Source organism: Pleurodeles waltl, chromosome 5 (assembly GCF_031143425.1).
Source record: "Pleurodeles waltl isolate 20211129_DDA chromosome 5, aPleWal1.hap1.20221129, whole genome shotgun sequence".
In the NCBI taxonomy this organism is placed as follows: Eukaryota; Metazoa; Chordata; class Amphibia; order Caudata; family Salamandridae; genus Pleurodeles; species Pleurodeles waltl.
In genome coordinates this window covers 500,364,979-500,386,555 of record NC_090444.1, presented here as the reverse complement: position 1 = coordinate 500,386,555, position 21,577 = coordinate 500,364,979, and positions in this window count along the sequence as shown.

The following is a 21,577-nucleotide window of genomic DNA, read 5'->3' as shown; positions in this document are numbered from 1 at the left end:
TGTGTGCCTTAGTGTGTTAGTAGACACATCACTCTTTGCCTAGGTATGTCAGTGTATGAATCAGTGTTTGCCTGGGTAGGTTAGTGTATGCGTCAGTGCCCACCTGGGCTTGTCAGCCTATATGTCATTGTGTGCCTGGGTGTGTCAGTTTGTGCATTAGTGGATGATTGTGTGTGGTAGTATTTCAGTGTTCCCTGGGTGTGTTGGTACATGCATCAGTATATGTCTGGGTGTGTTAGTATATGTGTCAGTGTTTACCTGACTATGTCAGTGTATGTATTAGTGTGTGCTTGGGCTGTCAGCACACTTGTCAGTATGTGTCTGACTATGTCAGTGTATGGATACGTGTGTGCCTGGGTGTGTCAGTGTATGTGTCACTGTTTTACTAGGTATGTCAGTGTGTACGTCAGTGTCTGTCTGGGTGTCTCAGTGCACATATCAGTGTGTGCCTGGGTGTGTCAGTCTCTGCATCAGTGTATGTCTGGGTGTGATGTTCGTGTAAGCATCAGCGTTTGCCTGGGTATGTCAATGTATGTATCAGGAACTGTCTGGCCATGTCATCATATATGTCAGTGGGTGCCTGGATGTGTCAGGCAATGCATAAGGGTGTGCCTGGGCATGTTACTGTATTCATCAGTGTTTGCCTTGGCATCCCAGTGTATGCATCAGTGTCTGGGTATGTCAAAATGTGCATCACTGTGTGTTTGTGTGTGCTAGAGTACGGATTAGTGTGTGCCTGCGTGTGTTAGTCTATGTGTCAGTGTATGCTTGGGTGTGTCAGTGTATGGATAGTGTGTGCCTGGTTGTGTTAGTGTATGTGTCACTGTTTGCCTAGGTATGTCAATGTATGCATTAGTGTCTGTCTGGGTGTGTCAGAGCATGCATTGGTGTGTGTCAGTGTCTTCATCAGTGTTTGCCTGGGTATGTCAGTGTGTGCATCAGTGTGTATCTGGGTGTGTTAGTGTATGCATCAGTGTGTCCCTGATTTGTCAGTGTATCTAACAGTATCTGCTGGGTATGTCAGTGTGTGTATCAGTGTGTGTTAGTGTGTGCCTGGCTATGTTGTGGTAAGCATCAGTGTTTGCCTGGGTATGTCAGAGTGTGCATCAGCGCTTGCCTGGGCATCTCAGCATATATGTCAGTGTGTGCCTTGGTGTTTCAGTGTGTGAATCAGTGTCTGTCTGGGTGTTTCAGTGTATGCATCAGTGTGTACCTGGGTGTGTCACTGTATGTATAGGCATGTGTGGGTGATTTACTGTATGTGTTACTATTTGCTTGGATGTGTTGGTGTATTTATTAGTGTCTCACTGGATGTGTTAGTGTATACACCAGTGTGTGCTTGGGTGTATAAGTGTATGGATGAGTGTATACCTAGATATCTTACTATATGCATCAGTGTTTGTCTGTGTATGTCAGTGTATTCATCAGTGTCTGTCTGGGTATGTCAGCAAATATGCCTGGATGTATCTTTGTATATATAAGTGTGTGCCTGGGTGTGTTAGTGTATGCATTACTCTTTGTGTGGGCGCATCAGCACATGCATAAGTATGTGCCTGGGTATGTTAGTGTATGTATCAGTGTGTGCTGGGTATGTTAGCAAAGATGCCAGGGTATACATGAGTGCAACAGTTAATAGATAATTATGTTCCTGCATATGTTATTGTATGCATTAATGTTTGCTTGTATATGTCAGTGTAGGCTTCAGTGTCTCTCTGAATGTGGAAGTCTCTGTATTAGAATATGCCTGCATGTTATCAGTGTAAAGATTAGTATGTCCGTGAGTGTATTACAGTATATATCAGTGTGAATCTGGGTGTGTCAGTCCATACATTACTGTTAATGGGTGTGTTAGTGTCTGTATCAGTGTGTGCCTAGGTATATCAGTGTGTACATCAGTGTTTGCCTGGGTATGTTAGTATATGCATCAGTGTGTCCCTGGGGATGTCAGTGTAGCTATCAGTGTCTGTCTGGGTATGGCAGTGTACATTAGTGTGTATTTGTGTGTGTTAGAATATGCATTAGTGTGTTCCTGGGTGTGTTAGTCTATGCATCAGTGCGTGTATATGGGTGTATCAGTGTATGGATAAGTGTGTACTGGACTGTGTTAGAGTATGCACCAGTGTTTGCCTGGGATATGTCAGTGTGAGCATCAGTATTTGCCTTGGCATCTCAGCATATATGTCAGTGTGAGCCTGGGTGTGTCAGTTTATGGATATGTGTGTGCCTGGGTGTGTCAGTGTATGCATCACTGTTTGCCTGGGTATATGAGTGTGTGCATCTGTGTCTGTCTGTGTGTGTCAGTGTATGCATCAGTGTGTGTCTGTGTGTGTCACTATATGCATACGTGTGTGCCAAGGTGTTTTATTATATGTTTCACTGTTTGCTTGGGTGTGTTCGTGTATGTATTAGTGTCTGACTGGGCATTTTAGTGTATACATCAGTGTGTGCTTGGGTTTATGAGTATATGGATGAGCGTGTACCTGGCTATATTACTGTATGTATCAGTATCTGTCTTGGTATGTCATCATATGTGCCTATGCATGTTAGCATATGTATAGGTGTGTGCCTGGGCGTGTCAGTGTATGCATTACTCGTGTGGGTGTGTCAATGTATGCATGAGTTTGTTCCTGTGTATGATAGTGTATGTATCAGTGTGTGTCTGGGTATGTTAGCAGAGATGTCAGGATAAACATGAGTGTGTCAGTTTATAGATGAGTGGGTGCCTAAATATGTTAGTGTATGCATCAGTGTGTGTCTGTTTATGTTAGTGTATGAGTGAGAGTTTGCCTGAATTTGTCAGTGTGTATAAAGTGTATATATAAGTATGTACATGGCTATGTTAGTTTATGTGTAATTGTTTTCATAGCTATGTTAGTGTGTAGATTATTGTCCATATGAGTGTGTCATTTCCAGGATTAGGATGTACCTGTACGCATAAGTGTATTGATAAGTGAGTCACTAAATGTGTCAGGGTATATACCAGTGTTTGCTTTTGCATATCACTGTATGCAGTAGTGTTTTCCTGGGTGTATAAGGTTATACATGAGTGTATCCTGGGTTTATTAGTGTATGCATATGGATAAATAGGTATATCTATGCCAGTGTGTTGGTGCATCAGTATAATTACCTATGTGTACCTCAGTATAGTTATGGATGGTTTGTCAATATAGAAAAATATAATTAGCTACCTACATTACTGCCATAAATAGGTCCTTTAATGTGTCTGAAAATAGAGAAAACATAAATAGAAGTAAAGTTGCAGATTATTAAGATAACTCATAAAACTTCACAATCTGTAATACAAATGATTTTGTTAATTAGAAGAGACAACACCTATATTACTGTATAGCAATTACAAATGTTATTTAACCCTGTCGCATTTCCTTGTCCACCGTTCTCAGCTCCTATACTTTTGCACTATAAAGTATAGTTACTCATCCTTGAACAGTTGGGGGGAACAGTCATGTGGACTGTAAAAAAAACATAACTACATTGCATGGTATGTGAACCTAACATCACTATGTATGACAGTCACTACGAATATTTACCAAACTCCCTTAGGAGTACTTGTTAAATAGTATAAAGTATAGTATAACCTTATAATATAATAATTAATGTGCATGAATCAAAGTAGTAGTTAAAAAAGTGTATAAAGACATCACCCTTGGTAGGCCACATGATGTCATCAAGTCCAGTAATCCATTGAAGAAGAGTAGAGTATATCAGTGAAGTTATTATTTTCATTAATTTTCAGGTGTTCTTGAAACAAAAGTTTAGCAGTTTTTCTTTTTATCTTCTGTAGATGTTTGTCCTAGTTGAAACTTTCTAATCTATATTTCCAGTTTAGTACTATATCTGTAGTTTCTTTCCAAGAGTAAGAAGAATTGAAAATTGAAAATGCCTTCAAAAGGCATCACCCTTGTTAGGTCGTATGATGTCATATTTTGTGGTATTGAAAGTCCCAGAGATGTACTATTCCATTTCTGCAGGCGTAATCCATTTCAGAACTTTGGTTAAAGAAACAGAGGGTAATCTTTGCTTAAATGTAAATTTGCTATCATTACATTCTGTCCATCCAGTTGTATTTTTTGATATAGGTGGTGTGAAGTCCAGATGTAACATTTACTCCTTCATGGAAGATAATTGCTGTGCTGGCATATGTTTTACCAGAAATGGAGATTTGCCCAGTTTTAAAATTTGTGATTTGTTTCCAATTTAGTTTCACCTGCTTTGCATCACTTTAGCCTTAAGATGATACATTTGTCAGTTTCTCTTATGATCAAAGTTGACTGCAGATCTGACTTATATTTTGTGCAGGTATTGTTCTGTGATGCTTCTTAAATAGGTTGTCAAAACTGACAGTTTTACATGATTGTAAAGTTATGTGGATATATGTTTCCAAATGTATAAATGTCACAATTATGAATAATTTAGTCCAAGTACGTACCATTTCTTCTTCTAAGATACCAAGTATGACCATAAAGAATTCTTGTGCATCTTCTTGACTGTTTTCAGTGAAATGTATAGATCCAGTGCAGAAATCTGCAAAATCTACAATAGATGATGCAGAATGTGTTTTTGTTTGATCAGTACACAATGGTTCTAACAAGGTAAGGAGTGCAGAAAAGATTATTTTATCCTTTTTTTGATTAAGTTCATGAACCAGTGTTGCTAAAGAGAATACCGCATTGAGAACTACATTGACATAGCAGTTGACTCCAGAGATGTTTGAGAACTAGTAGCCTACACTTTCACCATCATTTTCAGTATTGTTTATTTGCATGATTTCTTGATTGTCTTTTTTCTTCTTTTTCTCAGGAATGTCAATATGATCCTTTAAAACCTTTCATTTTGGTGAGATTGTATGGTTTCTATAAACTGGTGAATGCCCTAGATGAGGAGCATATAGGCTTCCCAAACAGTTATATTCAATTACACAACTGGAATCAGCGTTTACTCTATTATCAACAAACTACATCAGATTTAAACCAGACAAAGTTCTAACGCATGACAAAGCTACATAAGACATACGTTCTTTGAATACAGTACTACCAATATTAATAAATGCTGTATCTAGACTCAGATCTTGAGACTTAAGTATTGTTACAGCATATGTTGGAGATATTGGAAACTGCTTTCTGTGAACATACACGTCTTTCACAAGTAAAAACATGCAATGACCTTGCTATTTGTTTTACACCTTCAAGATCATTAAACTTAATTGCTAGGTACTGAACCTTATTTCTGTTTGGATACAAAACAAAATCAATTATTTTTCCAATGGCTCCATTAACCAATCCTTCTTCAAAATTTAAATTATGCCGCAAAATTTCCATAGAATTCTTACAAACAGGTAAGCACTTTACTAATCCTGCAGTTTTGGAAACAGACTCTTCCAAAGACTTAAGTTTTGATTGTAGTTTTTCAATCAAGAATATTGTCACTCCCGGGAGTTCAATTCTATCAGTTGATGTTATTCCAATATTTGTGTTTTCTCCAGTAGTAGTAATTCTTCAGTGAAAGAGGTACATCCGTTGAGATTGGGCATTAGACACACAATGGATTTTCCTTGTTGAATAAGTTCAAACATTAACTGTGCTGCAGATGTTTTGAAGGAAATATGGGGCATATTTATACTTGTTTTGTGCCGAATTTGGGTCATTTTTTTTACACAAATTCGGTGCAAAACTAACTCCATATTTATACTTTGGCGCTAGACGGGTCTAGTGCCAAATGTATGGAGTTAAAGTCATTTTTTGGATGTGGAAACCTACTTTGCGTCAATGAGATGCAAACTAGGTGTTCCAGTGCAAATAATTACTCTATGGCCTTAGTGCCATATTTATTCCCTGTGTTAAAGTCACACACGGGGATGAGGGGTCAAATAATGGTGCAAAGCTTGCATTGCACCATTATTTAACGCCTGGGACAGGGCAGGCATTAGGGGACATGTGGGCCTCTTTCCATGGTGGAACACAAGTGCCCTCCCCAGGCCCCAGGGACACCCCCACCCACGCCAGAGGGACAGCGGAGGATGGGGGACCCCATCCCAGGTAAGTATAGGTAAGTACAGTTAAGTATTTTATTTTTTTAAGTGCCATTGGGGGCCCTGAAATGGGCCCCCCTACATGGCACTGGGTGCAATAGCCATGCCCAGGGGACCCTGGTCCCCTTGCTGGCCATTGGGGTGGTGGGCAAAACTCCTGTCTTTTCTAAGACAGGAGTCATGTGGTATGATGGTTTTGCATCAGAAAATGACTCTAGGCAGGTTAGAGTAATTTTGTTTTATTCTAACCTGCCTAACATACTTTTTTGATGCAAAACCCCTTTTTTCATACCCCTAGCCCCACCCGACTAACATCATTTTTTATGACGCTAGCCTACTCTTTGCACCGGCTTGCACCACTCCATAAATATGGTACCCGGCTGGTGCACAGAAATGTTGCAAGATAGTGCTAAACTTTTTGGTGCAAAACTGAGTTAGTGCAGTTTTGCACTAAAAAGTATAAATCAGGGCCTATGTTCCTTATAAGTCAAGTTTTCAAGCAACGTTTCCCTTCTTTTGACAGTACAGTTTCCTACTCTGATATCCTTCAGAATATTTCCATATTGGATATCAGGTACTTGGCACATGTTTCTAATTAGTTCTTTGTATTGGAAATCCCACCAAAACTTAACATTTACTTCCTAAAGAGTTACATAATTCTTCATGTAAGAGAGCTTTAAAGAGTTGTAATAAATCACCAAAAATAATTAGATGCTTTCTTCTGACAAGTACTTCAAATTCTGTCTTTAATGTCTGTTGCATTCTTAATTGTACAAAGACAAGCATTACATTTGAGACCATGCTCAAATCATTGATGATTAAAAGTTTTAATTTCTTCAAGACTCTTGAAACTTTGTGACAAGATTCTCAAGATATCTTTTGGAACTCCAGTCTAATATTGTGTTCCACAGGGAGCATAAGTAGACAAAGTAAGGCAACCCCTTTGATATTTTATGCAGCCAATCTAGTAGGGACAGTTACTACACATGATAAAATGGAGTCTGTAGTCTTTTGCGGACAAGTGGTTAGAACCTGTATGCAAGCATTTTGTACAGTGCCAGCTTGTCCACTTACATACAAAAGAATTGGCTTAAAACTTGACCATTTACATTGATTCTTTTCATGGAGGAATTAATGTTCTATTTTGTCTTAAACTTCCAAGTATATTTCTTTGCGCTCTTCATTGAGTTGTTCTACTAACTTTTCCAAGTCTACATTTTCTTCTCCTGCTTGTCGTATTACTGTCTCGACTTCATTTGTGGCTATGACAGCTTAATTTTCGATTATTGGCTGTCCAAGGGGATCTTGACTGAGAGGTCCATGACTCTGGATGCTTAGATAACTATTCTTTGCTATCTCAATAGCAATTATTTCCTCTTGTACAGTTTCTTGATTAAACATTTTCAGGTACTTCAGAAATATTCAAAACTCAATTGCATCTTTTAGAGCATTCAAAGAGTCTTCATAGCTGTCATATTGTCCAAGTAACTCTGTTAGCTGGAGAGTGCTAAACAGATTTTCTTTTTTTTACTCAGCAGTTTGCAAGTACTTTTTCTGTGGTTTATTAGGTTACCTTCAGCATGCCAAACCAAACAACAATCAGATTGTATTTTATCAGCCAAGTATCTTACAGAAACATTTTGTAGATTTACTCCTGATTTAAGATTATGGTTGACAACATAGGAGAGTCCGGACAAGTCACTCTCAAATAACAGATGGAATATATACAGGGAATACATTGTCAAAACTTAGGGTCCTCTGAATATAGTTTTGTTGACCTATATTTAGCTGCTGGTATTTGTACAGGTTTCTAATTGTAGCACACACCTACTCTCGTGGGAAATAGCTATGTAAAAATAGCAAGCATCTAAGCAGCTTTCCCATATACTCATTGGAGCTCCTCTAGCTTGTTTAATTTGAAACCAATTAATTGTATCCTCAACAACTTGTTCTTAATGTAGTGGGTCAATACTGTTGTGCTCATATATTTTTTCTGAATTCTGCTAATCATTTTTTTTTATTTGTCCACTCAATTCCAGTGCTTCATCATCAATACAACATACGTCTCTTTCAATATCAACATGTGTGTAAAAAACATTATTTTCTTTCATGTATATTGTAGCTTTTTCTACTTTATTCACATCCACTAATTACTGGCAGATTTACTTTTACTTTTGGTGTGTACTTCATTTACTAGAATAGTGAGTGGTTCATGTACATCATTTTTAACACCCACAGTATCAACATTTTTCTTTAAACCTAGAGGTAAACACACAACATTCCCACTAAGTCCTTTCTGCAGTTCGGTTGGTGGCAGTTTTCCTGTTTTTGCCTCCATTCGAATAATTGCTTGAAATGGGTTTGCAGTTTGTATTAGAATTGATTCATACACATTTAATTGATTAAGTACTACTGGTATTGGCACAGTTAGACTTGGCATCCTTGGTGTGGTCTCCCCTATCTTTTTGCCACTGTTTTCCAGGTCGTTGATGTGTGCTGGACTCTGTTTTTGCTGATTTTGTTACTCTGGGCACTTTACCACTTCTATCCAGTGCTAAAGTGCAAGTGCTCCTATGTCAAATATATGTGTAATTTACTTTTCATGATTGGCATATTTGATTTACTAATAAGTCCCTAGTGCAGTGCAATAGAGGTGTCCAGGGCCTGTAAATCAAATGTTATTAGTGGGCCTGCAGCACTAGTTGTGCCACCCACATTAGTAGCCCTGTAAACATGACTCAGACCTGCTAATGCAGTGTCAGTGTGTGCAGTTTTAAACTGCCAATTTGACTTGGTAAGTGTACCCACTTGCCAGGCCTAAACCTTTCCTTTTTATACATGTAAGACACCCCTAAGTTATGCCCCAGGTAGCCCCATGGGCAGAGTGCAGTGTCTGTTAAAGGCGTGACATGTACTTATGTGTTTTACTTGTCCTAACAGTGAAATACTGCCAAATTTGTTTTTCACTGTTGCAAGGCTTATCTCTCTCATATGTTAACATGGGGGCTGACTTTAAATATTATTAAAGTATAGATTCCCTTTGGGAGCAAATATAAATTTGGAGTTTAGGTTCTCTTAGCTCACAATTTAAAAATACATCTTTTAGTGAAGTTGTTTTTTAGACTTCTGTGACTCTGCCTGTTTGTGGATTCCCTGTCTGGGTCAGTTTGACAGTTGGGCTGTTTGCACCTGTCTCTAGACAGTGACACAGAGGGAGCAGGGGTATAGCCTCCATATCCTGATGAGCAATCTGTGCTGGGAGGGAATGGAGGAGTGGTCACTTACACCTGAAAGGGCTGTGCCTGCCCTCACACAGTGCAGTTCCCAAACCCCTGGTGTGTGTCTGGGACCTGGCCTGTGCAAGGCAGGATCTTGAAAACAACAGAGACTTCTCTTTGAAGTAAGCCAACTTCAAAGGCAGAAAGGGGTATAAGAAGGGTACCCAAAACCCCTGAAGATTAGATCACTTCTGGAATCAAAAGGAACCTCTGCCAAGGAGAAGAGCTGAAGAGCTGAGGAGAAGTACTGCACTTGCCTGTGACTGTGCTTTTTTGGGCTATACTGCAGTTGCTGCTTCTGCCTGTCAAAGGGATCGACGCATCACTCTCTTGTTAGAGAGAAGAAATGATTCAAGCAGACCGGACCAGAGGAGGAACAACGCACGGTCTCGCTTGCGAGTGAGAAATCGATGCATTGCTGACCTTTTTCGACACACACTCACCTGTGCGGCTTTATTTTGATGCTTCCCAGTTACTTTTGTGAAATATCAGCGTTCTCACAGGTTCAAGACTTAGGCCCTCATTCTGACCTTGGCGGTCGGCGGAGAGGCGGCGGTCGGACCGCGAACAGACCGGCGGTATTAAAAATGGCATTCTGACCCTGGCGGGAACCGCCAACACAGCCCGCCAACTTAACACTCCGACCGCCACAGCGGTACAAACAAACAGCGCGGCGGTTCCCGCCAACAGCCCAGCGGCAGACAAAGTACCGCCCACCCTATTACGACCCACCAATCTGCCACCTTTTCCGGGGCGGGAGCACCGCCGATAAGAACACGGCGGAAACAGACTACGAACGGGAAAACGCTCACCTCTACGCACTCCACGCGAGATTCCGGCAGTATGGAGCCAGAGTTACAGGTCATCCCCGCACTCCTATTCCTCCTCATATACCAGGAGCACGCCCGGCGGCGCGGAAGACATTGGTGAGTACTGCACCTACGACACAGGGGAGGGAAAAGATTACCGGCACACACCCACCCACCCACACCCACTACAACACACACATCAATGCATTCCCACAGATCACTGTCACAACCCACAAACCACCCCCCTCCGAAATAATGCAAAGACCAAAAGAAGAGATCATAAACGGGCAGATATATTGAAATATGTACGCCATTAATCCCAATAAATAAATAAACTATGTACAAAATATATACAGCTACTAAATGTAGTCCAACCACTGTCCGTGGATCACAGGGGTCCTGTGCAAAGGGGCAAGGCCCAGTCCCACGACAAGAACTCCACGGAGAGAACACTGCAGGGGCATCAGAAAGAAAATAGGACAGGCACCTCAGGGGGAAGGGAAGGGGGGGCACCTCAGCCACTTGAGTACACGACGCCAGATCCACGAGGGGACTCCATGACCACTGGGCCATCCTGGGGAGAGCAAAGCCACAGTCCAAACAGTCCATACAGTGGGTGGCCTGCCCACTGGGCCATCCTGGGGAGAGCAAAGCCACAGTCCATACAGTCCATACAGTGGGTGGCCTGCCCACTGGGCCATCCTGGGGAGAGCAAAGCCACAGTCCAAAAAGTCCATACAGTGGGTGGCCTGCCCACTGGGCCATCCTGGGGAGAGCAAAGCCACAGTCCATACAGTCCATACAGTGGGTGGCCTGCCCACTGGGCCATCCTGGGGAGAGCAAAGCCACAGTCCAAACAGTCCATACAGTGGGTGGCCTGCCCACTGGGCCATCCTGGGGAGAGCAAAGCCACAGTCCATACAGTCCATACAGTGGGTGGCCTGCCCACTGGGACATCCTGGGGAGAGCAAAGCCACAGTCCATACAGTCCATACAGTGGGTGGCCTGCCCACTGGTCCATCCTGGGGAGAGCAAAGCCACAGTCCAAACAGTCCATAACAGACCCCACTGCCACTGGAGGAGGCAAGTTGGCCAGAGGACATCCTGCAGCCCTGCCCGAGATAGATCCTGCCCTGCCACGTCTGCCAAAGGGCCAGCGGTTCTTGCCTTGAAGGGCCCAGTTCAGCGGTTCTTGCCTTGAAGGGCCCAGTTCAGCGGTTCTTGAGACGGCGGGGCCCAGTTCAGCGGTTCTTGCCTTGAAGGGCCCAGTTCAGCGGTTCTTGCCTTGAAGGGCCCAGTTCAGCGGTTCTTGCCTTGAAGGGCCCAGTTCAGCGGTTCTTGCCTTGAAGGGCCCAGTTCAGCGGTTCTTGCCTTGAAGGGCCCAGTTCAGCGGTTCTTGCCTTGAAGGGCCCAGTTCAGCGGTTCTTGCCTTGAAGGGCCCAGTTCAGCGGTTCTTGCCTTGAAGGGCCCAGTTCAGCGGTTCTTGAGACGGCGGGGCCCAGTTCAGCGGTTCTTGCCTTGAAGGGCCCAGTTCAGCGGTTCTTGAGACGGCGGGGCCCAGTTCAGCGGTTCTTGCCTTGAAGGGCCCAGTTCAGCGGTTCTTGAGACGGCGGACGGTCTATGGCCAACTGCTAAATGCCTGGTGGTGCCCTCCTGGGCAGCGGGGATGGTGCTCCTTCACTGCCCACCTGGGCTGTGGGTGGTGGGGCCCTCCTGGCCAGCTGGGCTGGGTCCTCCCTGGGCAGCGGCTATGGGGCTGGTGGGCTCTCCCGGGGCAGCTGTGCCGGTTCCTCCCGGGGCAGCGGCTATGGGGGTTGTGGGCTCCTCCTGGGCAGCAGGCCTGCTGCCTGACCTCTCCAACTTGCTGCCCTTGCCCTCCTTAGTCGTCGGCCTGTGGCCCTTTCCTCCCTTTGGAGCTGTGGCAGGTGACTGTCTCTGGGTGGTGTCCGGGGGGGATGTAGAAGGCGGGCTCCTGCGGCGCCCCTTCCGCCTTCTGCTCCTCTTCCCAGGGGGTGGGCTGGCTGTCCCCTTGCTGCTGGGCGAAGATCCAGACATGCGGGCTGGCGGGCTCCAATACCCCTGCACCCTTGTCAAGGGGGCTGCAGGGCTGGTGGTGGCTGAGGTGCTCTTCTTACCCCGACGAGAAGGAGGGGGGGGCTCAGGGTCAGGAAAGAAGTTAGTAGTGGCGAGGAAGAGCTTCTTGGGACAATGGAGAGTGGTAGGTACAGTGGGAATGGGAGTGGAGGGAGAGGATGTGGTTGTAGGTGAGTCACGTTTGCTGTCTTTGGGTGCAGGTGCAGGAGGGATAGGCTGTCGTGAGGTGGATGGCTGTTGGGTGGGTGGCTGCGTTTGTGTGGTGTGGAAGAGGGGGTGACAGACACAGTGGGAGAGGACACAGGGGACGTGTAAATGGCAGTGGGGATGGTGACTGCACGTGTGCGGACTGGAGTGGAGGGTGTGCTGGTGATGGAAACACTGGCTGATGGTGAGGTGAATGGAGGTGTGAGTGTAGACGTCACAGGGAGGGAGGAGGGAGACGAGGAGGTGGGGGTCACAGAGGTGGTAGTGACTGTTGGCATGTCTGCATCGGAATGTTGCGTGTGTGAATGTCTGCGTGATCTGTGGTGCTTATGTTTGGATGAGCTTCTCTTGGGTGTTGAGGTGTGTGCAGGCTGGTCTGATGGTGTGGGTGGGACAGGCAGAGGAACAGGAGACTGGGAGGAGGGAGTTAGTAGAGGCAGGCAGGAGACAGGGACAATGGCTGCCGTCAGTGCTGAGGCCAGAGCCTGGAACGATCGCTGATGGGCAGCCTGACCCGAATGAATGCCCTCCAGGTACGCATTGCTGCAATGAACCTCCCTCTCCACCCCCTGGATGGCATTCAAAAGGGTAGTCTGCCCAACAATGAGCGTTCGGAGGAGGTCAATGACCTCCTCACTGAGGGCAGCGGGGGTAACAGGGGCAGGGCCTGAGGTGCCTGGGGCGAAGGAGATGCCCGGCTTCCTGGCAGAGCGGGCACGGGGCGAACGCGGAGGGGCTGCTGGGAGGGCGGAGATGGTGCGCTGGGTGGCGGCTGTACCTGTAATGGCGGGGGGCACGGATGGTGCCACCCCCGCAAGGGAGCCCCCTTCCGAGGACGTGTCCGTGTCGCTGCAGGCTCCAGTCGTCCCCGTCGTGGAGCTCCCCTCGCCCTCCGTCTCACTGGTCCAGTCTGACTCTGTGGCATGGCCCTCCTGGGCCATGTGAGATGCAGCTCCCTCCTGCCCCGATGCCACTTCTCCTCCGCCTGATGATGCTGATGCACACAAGCACAGAAAGACAAACAAAAAGGGGGGGGGAGAGAGAAATAAAGGGATATTGAGTACATGGATCTCCGGTACAGTTAGCGGACATGACAGACACAGATGCCCCCTGCACTAAGTTGCGCACTTGGGGTCCGCTACGCATTCCGTGGAACATGCCCTACACGCCTAGAGTTGTCAACTGCACCCATGGATGACACGGCCCAGGGATGGCTGTACTGACACACTACTGAGGGTGGTGGCTGGGGACACAGGGGCTTACGGGGGTGCCCAGCCTACAGATATCGCCCTGGCCTAGGGGGACCCACAGCCCTCCTCCCCCACCCAGACACCTCCACTGCACGACAACAGAGTAGATGATGCTTGTACTCACCCCCTTGTGTCTGCTGTGCTGCCCTCACGCGCCCATCCAAATCAGGGTAGGCCACCGCCAGGATCCGGAACATCAGGGGGCTCAGTTGACGGCAGGCACCCCGCCTACGTTGGGAGGCCATCCCCAGCAGAGACTCGGCGGTCTTCTTGGTCCCGCGGCGGATGTCCTCCCACCTCTTGCGGCAGTGGGTGCCCCGTCGATGGTGGACCCCCAGGGCCCGGACTTCCTTGGCGATGGCACGCCAAATCCCGATCTTCTCATGGGCGCGGACCTATGTGACACGTACAGGGAGGGAGAAATACCACGTTGAAGTTACTCAGCATTTTCCTTTCCAGTGGCCCAACGCCCCCCATCCCCGCCAGGCCCCCCGCCATGCCCAACATGCCCCCCATCCCCGCCAGGCCCCCCGCCAGCCCCAACATGCACCCCATCCCCGCCAGGCCCCCCGCCAGGCCCCCCGCCATGCCCAACATGCACCCCATCCCCGCCAGGCCCCCCGCCAGCCCCAACATGCACCCCATCCCCGCCAGGCCCCCCGCCAGGCCCAACATGCCCCCCATCCCAGCCAGGCCCCCCGCCAGCCCCAACATGCACCCCATCCCCGCCAGGCCCCCCGCCAGGCCCCCCGCCATGCCCAACATGCCCCCCATCCCCGCCAGGCCCACCGCCAGGCCCCCCGCCAGCCCCAACATGCACCCCATCCCCGCCAGGCCCCCCGCCAGCCCCAACATGCACCCCATCCCCGCCAGGCCCCCCGCCAGGCCCCCCGCCAGGCCCAACATGCCCCCCATCCCCGCCAGGCCCCCCGCCAGCCCCAACATGCACCCCATCCCCGCCAGGCCCCCCGCCAGGCCCCCCGCCAGGCCCAACATGCCCCCCATCCCCGCCAGGCCCCCAAGCCAGACAGTGGCCCCAAATCCAGATAGAATTAAACTCACTTGTTGGTCTGGAGGACCGTAGAGTAGCGCATACTGGGGGAGGACCCCATCCACAAGTTTCTCCAACTCCTCTCCAGTGAAGGCAGGGGCCCTTTCCCCAGTCGCAGCAGCCATTGTCCCTTCCAGACCGAGGTCACAGCAACACTTGCAGTATAGGTCCTCTCCTGTGAAAGTTCAAGTCGCAAGTGGATAAGTAGATAGAAAATGGCGGTCACGTCCGCGGCGGTGCGTACCGCGGCGGTGTGTCCCGCCACCGCCGGCGCCCTTCGCCATTGGCTCCTGAAACCCATAGGCTTCAATGTTAACCAATGCGGCTTCGCGCCGCGGTCTTGGCCCGCCGCCCGCCGCGGTGTGCCACGCCAGCGCATTGACCTCACATCCCATTGTCACACTTCACAGGTCAGGCAGCCGCCATTTCCAGGGCCCACATGGCTCAATTTCAACTGCGTCACACAGGCCTAGGCCTTGCATAGCCACTCATACACGCCATTCACTGCATAGAGAATCGTATACTGTGCTAGCTGTGAGTACGTACCTGTGGGTTGCCTGACTGTGTGCTCCATGTTGTCCTTCCTAGGCACCGTCCGCTGGGTTGGGCGAGGAGACGGATGAATCCTCCCGTGTACCGACCGCTGGTGGACCTGTCGACAATGGAAGAACGCCACATTATCCTGACCTACCGTCTTAACCGTGCCACTATCCATGAACTGTGTGCCCGGCTGGAGCCCGACCTGATGTCCCCCATCCGCCAACCCACAGGGATTCCCCCTCTGGTGCAGGTCATGTCAGTACTCCATTTCTTGGCAAGTGGGTCATTTCAGACAACCGTGGGAATTGCTTCTGGGATGTCTCAGCCCATGTTTTCAAAGGTGTTATCCAGAGTGTTGTCTGCCCTGATGAAATCCGTGAGGAACTACATCATTTTCCCTGAGGTGGGCGAACTGGCTACAGTGAAGGGTGATTTCTACGCCCTTGGACATATTCCCAACGTAATTGGTGCCATTGATGGGACCCATGTGGCTTTGGTTCCCCCAAGAGACAGGGAGCAGGTGTACAGGAACAGAAAAAGTTACCATTCAATGAACATCCAGGTGGTGTGTTTGGCTGACCAGTACATCTCGCATGTAAATGCCAAATTCCCAGGGTCAGTGCATGACGCCTACATCCTCAGGAATAGCAGCATCCCTTACGTGATGGAACAGCTACAGAGACACCGTGTATGGCTAGTGGGGGACTCTGGGTACCCCAACCTGTCGTGGCTACTGACCCCAGTAAGGAATCCCCGGACCAGGGCAGAGGAACGGTACAATGAGGCCCATGGGCGTACTAGGAGGGTGATCGAACGCACCTTTGGCCTCCTAAAGGCCAGGTTTCGCTGCCTGCATATGACCGGTGGATCCCTAATGTACTCACCTAAGAAGGTGTGTCACATCATCGTGGCCTGCTGCATGCTTCACAACCTGGCTTTGCGCCGCCAGGTGCCTTTCCTGCAGGAGGATGGTCGAGACGGTGGTGTTGTGGCAGCGGTGGAACCTGAGGAGAGTGACGAGGAGGAAGACGACGGGGCTGAAACAGACAACAGGGACAGAATCATTGAACAGTACTTCCAATAGGACACAGGTAACATTTCAAAGATAATTTAGTAAAAGTTAACTACTCTCCAGCATCTCTGCTGCCTGTCTATTTGCCCCAGTGTATGATGACTGAGTTTTGGCTTTTCCCTCCCTATTTCAGATCTGGGGTCCCCACTACGAGTCCTGTGCTTCGTTTCCCCATGGACTACAGCTTTGTGGCAGCTGTTTGTTGACTTCACCATGTACAAGGACATATTTGCACTGTCATGTCAATTACAATCTATTGAAATCACAGCCAGACTCCTGATATTTTGGTGCAAAATAGGTGTTTATTGAAGTGCTCAAAATGGGATGGGTGGTTTCAAGTGGGTGGGGGCTATGGTGAAGGAATGTCCATGGCAGAGTCCAGAGTAACAGTCACACAGGTGCATTGTCCAGAGGCCTGTGGAGAGATGGAGCATGGGCAGTTCGAGGATGGACAGGGTGACAATGTGGGACAGTGGGATGACATCAGGTGGTATCCATTGCTGGCGGGGGTCTTGACATCCTACTCTGTCTTGCGAGATCTCAGGGCCCTCTTGCGGGGTGGTTCTTCTCCTGCAGGAGGTGGGGGTCTGGTGGGCTGCTGCTGTGCGGGGGCCTCCTGTCCACTAGCGCCGGCGGAGGTGGATGACTGTTCTTGGTCCCGGCTAGTGGCAGGGGCCCTTGGGTGTTGTTCAGTGTCCGCCCTGCTGTTTACGAGGTCCTGCAGCAGCCCTACCATGGTAACCAGGGTGGTGTTGATGGCTCGGATGTCCTCCCTGTACCCCCGATAGTGTTCCTCCTGCAGCACCTGGATCTCCTGGAACCGGGCCAGTACCGTCGCCATCGTCTCCTGGGAGCGGTTGTATGCTCCCATGATGGTGGTGAGGACCTCGTGGAGAGTGGGTTCCCTGGGCCTCTCCTCCCCCCCCTGTCGCACAGCTGCCCGCCGAGTTGCCCTGTTTCCTTGGGCCTCTGCCCCCTGGCCGGTGTGCCCACTACCACTGCCCCCAGGTCCCTGTTGTTGTTGGGGTGGTGGGTTATCCTGGGTGCCCTGTAGTGGTAGACACACCGCAGATTGACGCGCCCTGGAGACAGAGGCATGGGCCCGCTGGGTGGGAGCTGTGCTGGTGTTCCCAGAGGGGTTAGGGTCTATAGTGGCCTGTGCCTGTGTGAGGGGAACCGACTGTCCAGAGGTCCCCGATGGTCCGGGCTGGTCATCGGTGTCCAGATCGACAGAGCTGCTGTCATCGCTGACGGCCTCTTGGGTGGGGGGTGTGGATAATTCTGGCCCCTCCGCCGCGGTGTGTTGACGGTCGGGTCCTGCAGGGGTATAGAGGTATGGTTATAGTTTCAATGTGTCGCATATGGGTGTATCTGTGGGTTCTCGTGTCCCCAAGTGCTGGCATTCGTGTGTGGGGGCTTTGGTGAGGGTGGCTTGTGGGGGGGATGTGTATATGCATTGGGCATGCTTTGGTGATGGGTGTCCATGCTTAGTGGACGCATGCAGGCCTAGGTTTTGGGATGAGTGGGTTGTGATGGTGAGACATTGGCGGGGAATAGGTGTGGTGGGGGTGGGGGTGAGGATGGTGGTGGGGGTGAGGATGGTGGTGGGGGTGAGGGTGGGGGTGAGGGTGGGGGTGAGGGTGGGGGTGAGGGTGGGGGTGAGGGTGGGGTTCGAGGATGGGGGTGAGGGTTGGGGTCTGATTTGGCATGCAGGTGGGGGGGAAGCAGTATTGAAGCTTCAACTTACCAGTATCCATTCCTCCGCCGACTCCTGCGAGGCCGTCAGGATGCAGGATGTTCAAGACTTCCTCCTCCCATGATGTGAATTGTGGGGGTTGAGGTGGGGGTCCTCCGCCAGTCTTCTGCACGGCGATGTTGTGCCTGGATACCATGGAACGCACCTTCCCCCGTAGGTCGTTCCATCGCTTCCTGATGTCTTCCCGATTTCTGGGGTGCTGTCCCACTGCGTTCACCCTGTCGACAATCCTCTGCCATAGCTCCGTCCTCCGGGCAATGCTGGTGTATTGGACCTGTGTGCCGAACAGCTGGGGCTCTACACGAACGATTTCCTCCACCATAACCCTGAGTTCTTCGTCTGTGAAGCGGGGTTGTCTTTGGGGTGCCATGGGGTGATGTGTATGATGTGTGGGGTGGAGTATGTGTATTTAAGTGAGTTGAGTGTGGTGGTGTGTGTTGTTTTGTGTGTGGATAGTGTGTGGGTGATGGTGTTGAGTGGCTGTGGCTGTTATGTTTTGGATGCTGGTGTCTCGCTCTTGCCTTCTTTACGATTTTGTAAGCGTAGGGGTTTGTGGGTGATGTGGGTGGGTGTTTTATATTGTATTGTGTGTGTGGGAGTGGTGTGTGTATGTGTATCAGGTGTGTGGGATTCAAATCGTCCAATGTGGGTGGGTTTTGTTCGTTGGTGTGTATTCTGACCGCGCCGGTGTGTCCCGCCAATGGAATACCGCGTTTGAATGACCGCCGCGTGGATTCGTGGGTCGTAATGGGATGGGCGTATTTCTGTTGGCGTGGCGGTGGAGGTTTGGTCACCTCCACCTTTCCGCCGACCGCTGGTCTGGCGATCTGTTGTGGCGGTCGGATTTTCGGAGGTTTGCCTTCTGCGGGTCAGAATGACCGTGGCGGGTTTCCGCGACCGCGGCGGGATTATGGAGGATTTCTGACCGGCGGTAGGCACCTTTTACCGCCGAGGTCAGAATGACCACCATATTCTTTTTAAAATTCATAACTTGACTTGTGCATGTCCGATTTTTATCATTTTGGTCTTGTTTTGTTTAAATAAATATTACCTATTTTTCTAAACCTGCCTTGTGTCATTTTGTAGAGTTTTCACTGAGTTACTGTGTGTGTTGGAACAAATACTTTACACATTGCTTCTAAAGTTAAGCTTGCCTGCTCGTGCTAAGCTACCAAAGGCGTGAGCGGGGGTTAACTGAGGGGGATTCTCCTTTACCTGGACTAGAGTGAGGATCCTTGATTGGACAGGGGGTAACCTGACTGCCAACCAAACACTCCATTTCTAACAGACACTAATTACAATCTATTATGAATTGCTTTAGCTGGCTTTATATCATTCTTAATTTGTTATGACAATACTTACATATTGTTTCTTTTGTGTCTAAATTAACCATTCCTCTACAAATAGATATGCACCAAATTCCTTCCACTCATCATTGCTGTTTTCTTCAGCTCTAGAAGATAGAACTACATCACGAGTTTGTTTTTGTAATGAATATGGAGACAACAAATACATACATACTCAGGTTTCTCAGAACACAGCGTATTGAACTTTCCTATCTCCTGTGTACATTTTTCAGTACTTATCTTTGTATGCACTTCTACAGCTCTCAACACTTCTTCCTCATTTTCTCTATTATCTTCTTCAGGCACAAAGAAATAGAACTGAATATCTTCAGAAACTTTCTCAACTTCTGCCACACTACCATGTAACAGAGCTCGATCCAAATCTCCTAAACTTAAAGATGGACTTTTTTACATTATAAAATCTCCCAACTAAATTGCACGTTTATGAATGATACACAGCTAACATTCTATAGTGGTGAAAAGTGGTTTTGCACACTTTATTTGAAAGACAAGCCAATGAATGACCTTGTAAGTTAGTGTATTTTCTAACTTTGCATGGGTCTAATTCTTGAAGCATCTTAATTTTTTGTTTGAGACTCCTCCATGAAAATGATCTTAGAATTTGTTTCAACTTATCAATTGATGGCTGACAGACAGTACAAATACTGATACACTTCCACTGGTACACAGGATTTAGTTTATGGCTACCTTGTACGTCCTCATCTATCACTTATTCTATATCCCTAGGAAATATCTGTTCTTTTTCTATAGTAGCACCATCATTTACTTCATAGCAATGACCAGTTGTGTTCACTGCATGCACTAATATGTTCTCTTACAAGTAGCTCTCTTCATTAAAAATGGTTCTGTGCTAGATGTCTGCATCCATTCACCTCTAAACACTTTAAAAAAATCATTTTGTCATTAAGCCTTTTCCTTAATGTTCTTTTCCTATTGCACACTACTGTTTTGTCTAGTGCCTTCATTCTGTTCGATATTAGGATAGAAACATATTTTCAAAACAAATAATTTGCTCTCTATACTCTCAATAAATAAGATGTTTTTGCTTAATTAAAACACTTCTCTTTTTATACTTCACTTTTTCAGGAACGTTTGTATTATTCTAGTTCAAAAATGTTTCCTCTTATCTCCTTAAACTGTTTTTGCCTCCAACTTAACTCCTACCTCTCTTTATTACATGTTCTACTTATACCAGCATGTAGTATTTCCTCTTTATCATTGGATTTACAAATCCTCTTCTCACTTGCAACTTTTTTTACAGTTTTCAATTTTTTACAACAGAAAGTCTTTAGTGTTCTTACCAGCTGTTCTTTTTTTCTTGTCAATCAATCAATCAAAAAATTCATTAAGCACGCTACTCACCCGGTAGGGTCTCAAGGCGCTCTGGGTGGGGGAGGAGCGTGGGGAGGAAGGGGGGATGCCGATTTACTGCTCAGAAAACCATGTCTTGAGGTGTTTTCTGAAAGTCAGGAGGTCCTGGGTCTTGCGTAGGTTGGTGAGGAGGGAGTTCCAGGTCTTGGATGCGAGGTAGGAGAAGGATCTGCCTCCAGAGGTGGTGCGTTGGATGCGGGGGACTGTGGCAAGGGCGAGGTCAGCAGAGCGGAGGAGACGAGTGGGTGTGTGGAAGTTCACTCGTTTGTTGAGGTAGGCTGGTCCAGTGTTGTGCAGGGATTTGTGGGTGTGGATGAGGACTTTGAAAATGATCCTTTTGCTGATGGGCAGCCAGTGAAGGGATCTGAAGTGGGCGGAGATGTGTTCATGGTGTGGGAGGTTCAGGACGAGACATGTGGCTGCATTCTGGATTTGCTGGAGTTTCTGCTGAAGCTTGGAAGTGGTGCCAGTGTAGAGGGCGTTTCCGTAGTCTAGTCTGCTGCTAATAAGTGCATGGGTATTGTTTTCCTGGTTTCTATGGGGATCTATTTGAAGGTCTTCCGTAGCATGCTAAAGGTGTTGAAACAGGAAGAAGTTATGGTGTTGATTTGCTAGGCCATGGAGAGAGATGAGTCTAAGATGATCCTGAGATTGCGGGCGTGGGTGGAGGATGTTGGGGATGGTCCTAGGGCGGTGGGCCACCAGGAGTGGTCCCATACTGTCTTGTTGGGGCCGA